General features: G+C 40.5%; 1 long non-coding RNA gene across 2 annotated transcripts in view; it reads right to left on the bottom strand.

The window, feature by feature from the left end:
- Positions 1-14,031, bottom strand: part of LOC118354263 (uncharacterized) — a 91,156-nt gene that overhangs the window by 67,421 nt on the left and 9,704 nt on the right. Inside the window, exon 3 of one of the 2 annotated variants that reach the window (XR_004814432.2) lies at positions 7,825-8,570. The exons of the other annotated variant lie outside the window; for it this stretch is intronic. This is a non-coding gene — a long non-coding RNA (uncharacterized LOC118354263). Of the gene's footprint in view, positions 1-7,824; positions 8,571-14,031 lie in introns of those variants that run through there. 2 annotated transcript variants of the gene reach the window in all.

The following is a 14,031-nucleotide window of genomic DNA, read 5'->3' as shown; positions in this document are numbered from 1 at the left end:
ATTGGCTAATGTCTGCCATGTGGTAATGTCTTCATTTGCTGAGTTGATGTTCCAAATCTTACAATTCTTAGTCATAATTACTAGTTTTTCCCCTGAATTTTGTGCTTCATTGAGGCTTTAAAGGGTAAAATTAACCTCCCAGCTTTTCCTCCATAAATTTATAATTTCATTGTGATTTCATTGCTATATTGGCTTCCATTTCAGAGGTTTGTCCAAAGTTTAGGTGATTATGTGTCTGTTGTTTTTTTCCTCTCACAAATGCAGTTATTTCCTTGCAATCTAACTTGCTCAACTATAGGGCAATAGACACAGCAACATGATGAAGAATTCTAAATATTATTTGCTTAGAAAAATTCTATCTTAGCGGAATGGAACTTTTTTATCTTTTTAACCTGTGTTAAAATTATATCAGAATTTGTAAAACAAAGACTCATTCCCCTAATATTTTTCCCTGCTTTGGCATCTGTTTATCTGGACGTAAGTCAACATTTTCTGCAGAACACAGCACTGTAAAAAGTACATTGACAAGGTCTTTAAGAGATACCTTAAGCATAAAATTTGTTTAGTTACTCAACAGTATGGAAATCTGGTTATTTAACTTGAACTGGAAATAGATGGCTCAAATGTTACTGAAGTCATAAATGATTATATACTTAAGAAATGCGCTTGGATATTTATCATTTCTCAATATTGGGTAATGCTGCCAAAAATATTAGACTCCTAAACTACCTAACTGCTTGTAAAAGGACACCTTGACCGACTTTGTAACTGGAAAAAACACTCACCTAAAGGGTCAGAAAATGTCTTTGAGACCCTCTGGCGGAGAAATTAGAATAACAATTTTTACCTTCCTTTCCAGTTTGTCCTTTGTAAATGAAAGCATGAAAACCTGCAGTGCTGTCTGCCTTTGAATGCCTCTAGTCTATCACCTGGACACACCCAGCTACTCCCCCACCCCTCCTTGCATCGATCCGTTTCTCTAATTGGGAAACAAGTTATAATCCATCAGAAAGAGTAGAAGAACCTAGACCAGTAACTCAGTAGCTCAGCATCTAGTAGGCCTTGCTTCACGACTTCTAACAACCAGACTTGCCTTTTTACCTTTAAGAAAAGCCATGCCTCATACCTTGGTTTTAGTGATAGCATTTCAGGGCTTTCAGGTCTCTGCTCTGATTTGCTTCCCATCAGGCCAGCTAGCTCAGTGGTTCCCAAAGAGTATTTCACAGACCAGAAGCATCAGCATCACTCGGGAACTTACCCGAAAGGCAAGTTCTTGGGCCTACCAGAGACCTACTGAATCACAAGCTCTTGGGATGAAGCCCAAATGGAGCTTGGTTGAACAAACTCTCCAGGTGAGTCTGATGAATGTGAAAGTCTGAGAACTACTGCGTCATTTCCTTACCTTCAATTCCTCATTGTCATGTGTGCCTCTGCTTTCTTCTGGTCCTTTCTCTCTAACAGAGCAAACTTCTTTTGGAAAAGAGTACCAGGAGAAATTGTACTGCCAGTTTCAAGTGTGTGACTTTGGCAAGAGGGAGAGAGGTTGAAGAGGAATGGCAGTATGCTTGGCTTCACAGTATGCTATGGAAAGTCTACAGTGCATGTAGCTACGGTAAGTGGGGGGGGGGGGGAGAATTGTTAAGGGGGAGAGATGTCAAAGGAGAAATTTAAGAAGTCTTACTCAAAGTTAGAACTGTACTTCCCCTGCCCCGGGCATTTTTAGAGAAACACCAATAAAAAATTTAATTTACTTTTTTGGTAGCCTGGGCTGTGTTCCTTTGAATTCAACACCAGAGAGACTGCACCATATGGAGACCAAATTAATATTCAAGTTTTACAAGGAAGTGATCTGCCCTTCTCGGTTATGGGACAAGAACAGCACAGGACAGGCAGAAACGAAACAGTAGCCTCCTTTCATCCCCCTCTGCCTCTTCTGAAATACTGTTGGCTAGTTATCCCCACTCCTTCTTCCATCTCGTAGCCTCCATTCTCCTGGGAATGTAAACCTATGAACACCATCACCGGATCTTTAAAAAATCTCTTTTAGTCATGCACCCAGCCCATACGCACTACCCTGAGAATGTTCTTCGGATCACATACAAGCTTCCATAGAAAGGAATGCACTTTCAAAATCTCAATGCCTCTTGTTCATTCTTTAACCCAGTGTAAGCCAGCGTAAGCCAACTCTGGTCCCTCCACAGGAAGGTGCTCCTACCACCAAGCCTGTCGCTGATCTGCTTAGCAAACCCCAGAGCTAGTGTTGAGCCTTTACCTTACTAGCGCACTCTAGAGTAGCATCTGACCAGTCCTCCCTCCAAACATTTGCTTTTCATGATTTCCACGACACGAAATTCTCGCTTCCTCCCCTATTCCTATGGCTATTTCTTCCCAGCATCTTTTCAAGTTCATCTTCTCCAAACCTCCTTTTAATTAAGTTCTGAAGCTTCTGAAATTCAATCCTTGTCCCTCATCTCTTCTCACCCTCTGCAAGTTTTCCAAGCACTATTACCTTCTACTACCACCTCTCTTCTGTCTTGCCCAACCTAATTTGCCTGGAGCATTATTTCTGTCCTCAGACTCTTAAATCTAATTTCCTGGTAGATTATATTCATCTGAAAATGCCAGCGGATGGTGACTCATCATCTTTCCCTCAAAACTCTATTTGATCTCCATGTTCTACCTCCCACTCATTGCAAAACAAGAAACGTGGCCTTTATTTATATTTATCCTATATTTATCCTTCTCCTTTAACCCCATATCAAATCAGTTAGTGACAATTTCCTTCTTTTTATCCACACTACTAATCCTGGTATGTATTATCTCTTGCCTGAACCACTGCAATTGTCTCCTAACGCATGCCTGTCCCCTTCACACTGTTGCTGGTGATATAACGTATAAATGAGAACAAATTTAACTGCACCAAATTTCTCAGCAGTTTCCCAAAGGCAAAATAGAATCCACTGTCTCTTAAGTGCATTCAAAGTCCTCCGTACTTTCGTATATTCATACCCAGGTACCCTCGCTTCTACCTACCTTTGCCCATTTCTTGTAGTTCTATTATACTTCTAATTGTCTGAACAGATAATCTTCTTTCAATCTTTCATGTTTATTACCATGACGCTCTGGACATAATCCCATCACTTCACTTGCAATCTTAGAATCAGCTATTTGTATCTTTCTCTCTAAGCACCTCCTCCATATCTAGGACCAACACCCACATTTTTGTATCTCCAACACCTACCACAACACCTGGCTTATATAAGAGGGTCAGTAAATAACTGTTCAATAAAATGGATGAGTAGCTGAATCAATGCCATTCACACAGTTTAACATTCCCTACTTCCATTTGTACTAGTAGAAAACTTCTTCTCAACATGCGACTAAAAGTTCACCACTGTGAAGAAATTTTCTAGTTCCCCGAGCAAAGTTTAAGGATCCTTTCCCTGTGATCTTTACATACACCTCAATTACAGAAAATACCACATTTTACCGAAATGGTTGTTTACATGTTCGACTCTTCCAGCAAGCTAATTAATACAGCTGGGCAAAAAGAAGAAAATAAATTCAAAGCATACAATGAAATTTCTAAACTACATCCTACTAAGGAGTTTGCCAATTCCTAGTGAAGAAAAATTAAGAGCTAATCTCGAAAATTCAGAAAACATAACCATCTATTCTTGTATACAAGAATTTTTGATTGTATATTTCATTCAATTAAGCATATCAACTGTCTTTATAAATGAACAACTTAATATCCCTTTAAAATATTGCAACAGTTATCTGAGTAAGGTGGACACAAATGATCATTGGAATTAATATTCTGATGCCTGAAGTGGCAAGAGAAAGAAAGAAAGAGAACCCTCAAGAATTGACTAGTCAGCTCTTAATCCTGACTACATATGTTTCATGTTATACAAGCACAGCTGGTTTCCAATGAATGGCTATAAAGGGAAATTAAAACTACAACAACCCACCTCTCCAGCCCCTATTCCTACTTCCATCTCCTATGAGCAGCGACAGCAAAGATATTACAGAAAATATGGTTTGGATGTACTATCATACACTTAGAATAAATTATGTATGTTTAATCAGCTTTTTATTTAACAGGGAGCCTACACATGTTGCCTTTTACCTAGTAAGTAGTCCAAATATTTACAGAATGAATAAATCATATTAATTTCATATTAGTTATTTGGATAAAAAGTATGCCCCTCCTGTTATTTTATTTACTCTTACCACTGACACTCTGAAAACATGACCTCACATTTTGCCATTGATTGGAATTCAATTAAATACAAGTGGTGAGCTACAATACTCTGAAAGGGCCCTGTTGGAAACTTTCTACTAAAACTAGGAAAGGTGGAGGATCTGTATCACAGCAGCCACAGAAAGATCTAGGATATGTACACGGCAGCTGTACCCGTGGGGGATACCAAGCTGATCCAGTCATTGTAATGCTGGTCTGTCCTCAAGGAGTCTACAATTTAGAACAGAAGTGATTCTAGGGAGCTGTAATACAAAGTAAGTGGAGGGAAGAACCAGCTAAGTAGCTCAGCCATGGTGGTCAGGGGAGGCTTCAAGGCATCACAGCCAGATGGCTGTTGGTTTCTGAGCTCGTCCTCATACACGGAGAGCAAAGAGAGAAGGAAGAAAGGAGCAGAGCTCTCCAGATTGGCAGGTGGCAGGTTTAATAAGTAAAAGCACTTACTTACAAGGCTTGCTTTGGGCTCCCTTGAGGTGAGTAGGTCTCACACCAGTGGGCCAGAATTTTAAGTTTGTACAGAACCCTTAACAAGGTTCAGTCCTATACCCCCCGGATGGCCTCAAGAACACATTGCTCTCTCAAGGCTGTGTTCTTGAAAACGGCTCCCACAATGGGAACGGTGGGAAGAGTGTACATTCCAAGCACAGGGAAGCCAGTGAGGAGCCTCCTCTAATTGCCCGGATCTAGCTTGGGGGTCAGCTAGAGGTCATGGCCTCTCGGTGACCTCCTCCAACAACCAGGAGGATGAGTGGGCCTCCTTGATCTGGGAAAGCACCCAGGATGAGAATTTTAAAAAGCACAAGCACACTCCAGGTGGTGTCAATACCTTGAGCGAGCACACAGAGGCTGGAATTCTGAGTCTCTGGCTAAAGGAAAACCGGAAACATCTGGTTGACTCAATGGTTGAGCGTCTGCCTTTGGAGTCTCAGGATCAAGTCCCACATCGGGCTCCCCTCAGGGAGCCTGCATCTCCCTCTACCTGTGTCTCTGTCTGTGTGTGGGTGTGTGTGTGTGTCTCATGAATAAATAAATAAAATCTTTTTAAAACTACATATATAATTAATTAATTAATTAATTGGGATCCCTGGGTAGTTCAGCAGTTTGGCACCTGCCTTCAGCCCAGGGCATGATCTTGGAGACCCAGGATTGAGTCCCACGTCGAGCTGCCGGCCTGGAGCCTGCTTCTCCCTCTGCCTGTGTCTCTGCCTCTCTCTTTCTCTCTGTTTCTCATGAATAAATAAATAAAAGCTATCATCAATCAACCAATCAATCAATCAACATGCCTTCCTGGCCCCATCACGATATTGAAAAAGAAATCCTGGACTCCGTTTCACTCAGTTACTTGTACATAGACCCCAGGTGATCAGCAGTTGCTGATATGGAGAAGAGTGAGACAGTGTGAGTGGAAATCAGTGAAAGCTATATAAAGAAGCGACTTGGGACCTGGGATCTGGCTTGGGCTCTGAGGCTCAGCACCCATGTGCCTTTGGGAGACTTAGCACCCCCAGGTTTTAGCTTCCTCAACTCTAGAATGAGGGAACTAGACCAGAGGAGACTCTAAGGTCCCTTCCAGCTCCACATATCCACAACAGACTAATTACCTGGGTTCTTGCCTCTCCTTGTCTATTATTCATTAGCATCTCCACAGGAGCAATAAAAGGAAGTGAAATTTAAACCAGCCAATTTTGCTGTTTATCTGTTCTGGGAAAAGGTTTGATGAACCAGGGAGCTGAGGGCTATCTGTTGGCTTCAATTATCAACACATTTCCTGCCCACCATTACACCACTGATAATCAAGATTTTACTTTTCAAGTATGGTCAAGCTACCATCAGAATATCTTTTTAGTATCTCTGAAGTTATTTTCATAACCCCTTCTGACACCTCTTTATGAATGCACAGAGTCCTAGAGGCCATTATATAATAGCTGAATATTAAACACTAGGTACTGCGTGATTTGCTAGATTTAGTTTCAAGTTTGTACTCTGCTCACAGAAATCAAATGTTGTTTCTCATGCGCTGAAATGCAGACATTAAAATGGACAGACACCTCTGTTTGTAACACCCAGGTCTCAGATGATAACCATGGATTTTTCAATTCAAATGGTCATACGAATAACCAATATTCACATTGCATTTATGTGCCAGACACCATGGTAAATGCTTTACATGCTAAGGGCTTCATATTGTCATCTTAACACGCTGGAAAGGAAGTTCCATGAGGACAAGGATTCTCCTGTCGCTTTCCCTGCTGATTCCCCAGGAGATGAATCAGTGCTCTGCACTACTTGGGCATTCAGTTGCCAGTGGCTTGTCTCTAGACCTCACACTATTTACTGCCATACCCTGACTGATAACCGGTATTGTACCCTCTTTGAGAAGTTGTGCTGTGAAGGAGTCTTGAGACTCTGCCCCCATTATTTACCGTTAGGGTGACCTTGACAAGTTATTTAACTGTTGGATACCTCTCTTTCCTACTCTATAAAATGAGCATAATACTTCTTCCATCTCATAAAGTGATGAAGATTAATATCTTTTGCCACATAACAAATCACCAAAAACGATGACTCTGAACAACAGTATCCATTTATTTTTGCTCACAAATCTGCAGTTTAGCCAGGAGAGCCGATTTCTGCTCCACACAGCATCAGAAGGGGTGGGGGGTGGCCCAACCAGGGACAGGAAGCTCTGCCTACAGGACGGCCCGCTCTCATGACTGGCTAGTTGGTGCTGCCTGGTGACTGAGAGGCATCTCGGTTCTTCTCCAGGTGGCCGGCACTTCCTCATGCCATACCAACTGCCTTCGAAAGGAAATCATCCCCAGAGAGGGAACCAGGCAGAAACTTCATCTCCTCTTCAGGCTTAGCTTTGGAAATCCCATACCATCACTCTCACCATAATCTCTTAGTCAAAACAGCTGACAAAGCCTGCTCCGTTTTAAGAGAGAGGCTAGACTCTGCCTCTTGTTGAGGTAATAACAGAGTTCTAGAAGAGCACAAGGGAAAAGAAATATTGTGGTCACTTGGGGAAATATACAATCTGCCACAACCTTACCCCTGAATCTGGTTTTCCTCACAGGAAACCTGTATTTAACTACAAAATGATTGGAATGTCCAGCTAGTCTGTGATGAGGTAATATGGCCCTATCTAATGACATGGGATGGTAGGGCACTGTTCACTCGTCAGCCACAATAATGTGTGAGGGTTGATAGTAGGGTTTTCCCAGGCCCCATGGTAGATAGGTAGGGAATTCCCAGACACTGGGCCAGGGAAACTAGAAGGAAACCAATGCATGTATCAAATTCAGAAGGGGAAGTGGAGACAAAACCAGGGAATGGACACTGATAGGCCATGAAAAAAGAAAACAAATACTTATTAAGCCCCTGCTATCATGGATACTTTGCTTATGTAATCAGCTTTCTACAACCTTGCCTTTCCACTGACCAAAAGGCTTTAAGCCACCATGAAGCTTGAAAATTCCATAACGTACCATCTGCTAATATAAACCCACAGCAAATGCTATCAGTTCAATTACCCCAAGAGTATCCAATAAGACCATTCTGGGTTTTTTTTTTTTTTAAGATTTTATTTGTTTATTAACGAGACACACAGAGGCAGAGAGATAGGCAGAGGGAGAAGCAAGCTCCCTATGGGGAGCCTGATCCAAGACTCCATCCTAGGACACCGGGATCACGACCTGAGCCGAAGGCAGACGCTCAACCGCTGAGTCTCCCAGGTGTCTCCAGTAAGACCATTCTAAGACAGGCTCCCTCTGGGGTAGTAGGACGGCTTCAGCTGCAATGATGGGCAAACTTTCCTAAAGAAAATGTCTCTAGCCCAGTACTCAAAATACTCTGATTGGGCTGGCTCAGGTCACATGCCACCCACACATCAATGACTGTGCCAAAGGAAGATAATATGACAGTTGGTGCAGGAAAATAGCACATTTGGGTTTGGACATTTCTGTTATCTAAGCTTCTCCAGGCAGTTTATAGAGAGGTTAAATAAAATAGGCTCTACAGATGTTCATTTGTTTCTAATATTTTTCTTCTCCAAATCGATTCCTTATCTATATCAAAGTATCTCTTCTCATCCAATTCTGTGAAATCCTGAAGCTTCGAAGGATGTTTTTATAGAATGGTTCCATTTACAAGTAATTCTATAGCAAAATCCCTGAGGATCATGACGCAGTGAAGTTTTAGTATAATATTCTCTTCAATGCAATAATTCAGCCATTGTAGTGCATATCACAGGATCCTTGTTTTAATGAGAGTTTTGCTGCAAGGCATCCAATATCCATCCAGAGTGCTTAAGAAAATCAGGTAAAACAGGTGTTTCCTCAATTAACAATTTAAAGTTTTGTTACATGAAAATTAAGTGAACCAAAATAGAAGATAATATTTCTAGCAAAACATACCAGTACTCTACATTTCCTGTTTTTCCAAAGACCTTGAATGTATCATTTCATGTAGACATTTTTAAAGTAATTAATTTAATGCATATTTTGCTAAGAAACATACCCCAAAAATCATTATTCACAGCAACCTCACATTAACCAGTCTATGTTTAATAAAAAAAATCCATCAATCAAGTGTAATTTTTAACTTCCAAAGAATTAACATAAGTAGTATGATTAATTGAAATCTCTAATTTTATGAAAAATAATACTTAAATATTTAAAAATAAGTAGTTTCTACATTTGCAAATATTGTTAATCATGTTGTTTCCTCAATTAACTTATTGGCAGTTTCTTTTAACTTTGATGGAATCAGAACTTCTCCAAAATCATACAAAAATTGAATCTCTTGGTCATATCCTACTTACAATTCATTGTTGATTGCTCTCAGAAGGCTAGCATCTGTCTAATACACTACCCAAGATCATGCTCACAGTGGAATAAAGTGAAATTTCATTCCATTCCCAACTTCCTAAATAACTTAAGTGAGTCGTATGAAATCCAGTTCCTTACTTCTGTCTAAATATTACAACTATAAGAAAATCCGAAATTATTCGAATTCTTAAATTGTTCATCTGAAAATATTGCAAAATATCCAAAGGACATAATGACGAGAAAGACGTAGGCCTGAGTGTATACCAGGCCTGGCTTGCTCTAATTTCCACGTCCCTCCACGCCCCCCCACCACCCACCCACCCCGGTTCTCTGTCTCTCTCTTTCTCTCTCACTTCGGGAAACCAGATTTGAAAACCGAAATCAAAACATCTCCACTTTCATCCTTGTACAAATCTATTCATTTCAAAGGGATCTTTGATTACGTTTAGGGTAGCTGTATCATTTATCTCCCAAGCCAGGACACCTTTAAGAATAAAAGGGGATATTACTTATAACTAACTTGCTCCACCAACATAAACTGGGACTGTCCTGGGCAAATTGGGACATAGGCCCACTCTATTTTCAGACACCGATGACTTGGTCTAAGAGAAACTAAATTCTGGAAGAGTAGCTGTTCATTGAAAACATCATAACATTCAGCACTGTGTTGACTTTTTTTCTTTCCTTTAAAATTCCAAATTCCTCTTAGTATAAGATCCCAATCCTTACACTTGCCTTCTTTAGTTTCCTCACTAACCTACTATAGCTTCTCCCCAATTTCTTATATATTCACCAGAGCGATGACAAATATAATTAATAAGTGGAGACAAAACCCTGGACAGACAATAATCACAAGCGAACCATTTCCAAGAGTGCATTATAACAGCATCTCCTAAAAACTTGGGGATTTAAATGAGTCTGTCTAGAATTAGGGTGCTTGGAATCTTACTGACATTTCTCTGAGCTCAAGTTTCTCTCCCAGGCTTGCTCAAAGTTACCCACTTTTATCTTAGCCCCTATGGATTCAGAGTTCCCTCATCTGCAAGGCTTAGACCAGAGTTCTCTGATGACCGCGTTGTTGTTAAATTACACGCACCGCTCCAAAGGAATCAGATCTTGGGATAGCTCCAAAGGCAGGTTATTTTCCTTTCAGTCCCAATTGAGTCAGAAAAATTTATTCATTTACTAGTCAGAAAATAAACTTGACGCATGTTCCTCAGGAGATCCATGTGCTGTACCTTTGTATGGCAAAATGCCACATGTCCCTCGGAGAGGGATACTTTGTCACGTGGCCCACGGCCACAGATGCTTGGGCCACAATTCACTCAGAGCTTGTAAGGTAAGCAAGACTGAGTCCAGAAACTACCATGGAAAACAGGCCCCGAGGGAAGTCATGCTGTGTTCCAGGTCATGTCTTTTCTTCTGGTTCCACAGAAGGAGTGCCTTCACAGGTGCTGGGGGGTGGGCTGCTGAGACAGGCTTTCCGCAGGAAGAGTTGGGGGACTATTGGCGTAGACAAACCTTTCATGACATTGTCTCTGCCCTTCTACTCCCCAGCTGCAATCCCTGGGTCCTGTGCCCCTGCCCTACAAGCTTATTTCCACCCTCTCGCAGTGTTTCCTAGTGGTTGTAATTGGGGGCAACATAGCCTTCTTTTTAACTAACACTGACCGAGGGAATGGCCTCTCCTTGCTCACTTGTGACCATTTTCACTGAAGAAATGGTTGGATTTCTTCAGCGAGTGGCAAGCCTTCTGTCGTCAAAAGGAAACAAAATAGAACAAAAACATCTCCCTAACTGCTTTAGCAGAGTAGAGGCTTTCTCCTTCCAGTAAATGGTTACCCAGACCAAGCACGGACCTAATTGGTTTTTAGGTTTCAAAGTCATCACAAATATCTGATGTCCCCAGTAACATACGTACATGCCTTGAATCACCAAGGGTCCAAACATTAGTTAAATGATAACTAAAGGGAAAGTTGGCAATTTAAGCATTAGGAGAATTAAGATTTCATTCCTTTTACCGGAAAAAATATCACCATTATTTGAAGCTTACCCCAAAAAAAGATTTTTTATGGGCGTATTTTAGCCTACCATGCTGTAATCAAGCATTTTTATGGGGCCCATTTATATTAATAAGGCAGTAAAGGAGGAAGCTTCAGTTAAAAAACATAAGGGGCAGAAGCCTTAGGAGCCAATGACAAGACAAAATAGGAAGCAGCGTTTTCTGATTCTACCAACTACTCTGGATTCATCCTGCTTCCAAATTCCACTTGCTTTTTGTGAGGTTGTTTTTTTTCTTCTTTCTTGTTGGTGGATGTGGGAACACCCTGACCAGTCTCGAAAAGTAGGACTTGATGGCCTATCATGTGAAAAGCTATTAACATATCCACAGTTGGCCCTGAAATATGCTTTCAAGAATTGAGAAGATTTGCCAACCCCCATTTGAATTTTTCTTCAGAAAAGTGCACTTTTATTAACACCCTCCTCCCTACTGTGGATAAAAATGGTCTCAATATTCTCATGGGAAAAAAAGAGCATTCTGAAGAGCCTCTGTAGACAGAGAGATAGAGTTTTCCTGGCCAAGAATAAAAACGGGAAAGTCTGAAATGTTTAGCGCCTCTGATTAAACCTTCAGTGGCGTATTTCTCTTAGACAAAGCATTTGTCATAAGTAGCTTGTCTGCCTGAGTATGATTTATGTGGCTGGACTGAAATTGGCTGAATAATTTATGCTATTTATTGTTCTAGAAAGTTTCTTTTCTTAATAAATAAATAAATGCTGTGTTAAGAGAAGGGGAAAATAGTGGCAAGTGTCAGTAGTGTAAGGAGGGAAAAAGTTATTTTTCCATGTTGAAAGCTAATGAAGTGTATCTAAGAGGAATGGTCTCCACATAGAAGGGCAGGACTCTAATAGGTGAATATTGTCAGCATTTTCAATGAAACCAATTGGCTAAGAGAAGCTGTCAAATAGGTGTGAAATGAGGTAAAATTACGAGCGATACACTTTCTTTTAAGGTACTTTGCTTTGTTCCTTACAGTGCCTTGCAGCAAGAAATTTAATTTAAATACTGAAAATGGAATGCAGTTATATTGATTTAAATTTGCTAAGAAAGTCTTGGACTCTATTTCCTGTTTCCTGCATAAGTACAGAATGTGTGTGAGTCTGTGTATGTGCTTGCGTGTGAGTGCCATCAGCTTTTCTACTATTTATGAGTGAGTCACAGTTTATTAGACCCTACCACAATGTATATTAGCATAAAACACATAACTTGAATTGTCAGTTTATAAAATTTTCAGAATGTATGATTATAGCTCTGCTCTTACTGTAAATTTTTACCTGGCTCTGATGATTTATCCTACCTGCCGAAGCACTGAGCTCATATTAGATCTCAGTTGGGTTTTTTTCCTTTTTTCTTTCTTTTCTTTTCTTTTTTTTTTTTTTTTGTTACCATTTTATCACATAAATTTTTATTCCTGGAACCTATGCCAAAGACAGAGTTGTAGACAAAAGAATGGATGGATGAGTGTGCAGAAATACATGTGGCTCACTTCAGCAGAAACTATTTTGTAGATACCTCACCGTAAGCTCCGACTAAAAATATTTGAAATGTTTACAGGCTGCATAATATATATGTTTGACATATTAAAGGAGACTTCTATCAGCTGCTCAGTAACCATTCCAGAAAAACGCCTTAAAAGAACTCAAGCAAAATCACAGCCCTCATCTGCAGTGCTGTTTCTAATTTGAAGGCAAATTCATCTCTGACATACAGCAGATTCTGTGCAGGTGGAAGCAAGCCCCTCTCTGCTCCTCTCTCTGCCAGTCAAATTATGTCATCAGTGAAGGATCACTGGTTTTTAATGATACGGTGGCCTCCATACTGAGAAGCAGTCCTAGCAGAGCAATATGCATAGCCAATAAAATGGCTGTCACCAAATTACAATTGACACTTAACATCACTAAATCTGCAGTGTAATTCCTTGTGACAGTTGTGTAGGTATATTAGAAGAAAATAATTTACTTCAAACCCAGCATGTTAGACACATTTTCCTGAGCGTAATTCATGTCACATTTACAGTAGCCAAAGCAAGCAGTCTCGAGGCAACCTTAATCTGGGAAGAGATCATAGATACTAACATGTTCATTGAAGTATGATTATTTATGCATGCAATAAACAAAGCTAGAGCAGTTGTTCATTGTAGGTTTTAATTGTTATTGGGGGTTTTAATTGTTATTGGGTTTTAAATGAATATTAGCCTCTTTTGCTGTAGGGAATAAGAAAAACTATAAAAAAACAAAGCCACATTTTATATGGAAAACAGGCATCAGCTAGAAAAATCTTAATTTTTTTTTTTTTCCGGGTGGCCCTCACTTCCACTCCAGCTCTAGACTGGGTTCGGACTCGAAATTCCACGCCAACTGCCACATGACAAAAGCACACACAGGCAACCTCCAAAATGCAAGTAAACTAAGCCACCAGCACCAGTATTTCTCTTTTTCTCAGAGTAATGACACTAGAGAACAAAGGTTTGAGAGGCAGACACGGTTTCTTCTGGCATACTATTTTGATACATTCACCCCGAGCAGATCCGCAGAAAGACCCTTCCCTGGCCTTATAAGCATATATAAATATGTGACAGAGTTAAAGGTCTCCACTCTTCAGAATGAAGTGGTTTGAATGTCTGGCGAAATGGGACTGCAAAAAATTCATTCCAACTTTGTCTCTAGGCAATTCACCTTTGGCCCAGTGATGATATGAGTCTTTCTGCTGATGGGAGAGATATAATAAGTCAGGTCAGGCAGTCTCTAGAAGGCAGGGGCCTATTTGTTAGCAGAATGAGGCAGGTGTACTATTCTAGGGGAGATTAGCTCATCCCAGCATGATAATTACCTCACAGGAAACCCTCAAGGTGACACATCAAATGTAGGAGCTGAACA

This window comes from Canis lupus, chromosome 3 (genome assembly GCF_003254725.2).
Source record: "Canis lupus dingo isolate Sandy chromosome 3, ASM325472v2, whole genome shotgun sequence".
Classification (NCBI taxonomy): Eukaryota; Metazoa; Chordata; class Mammalia; order Carnivora; family Canidae; genus Canis; species Canis lupus.
The sequence above is the reverse complement of the archived record's forward strand: the minus strand, read 5'-3'. Positions and strand labels throughout refer to the sequence as shown.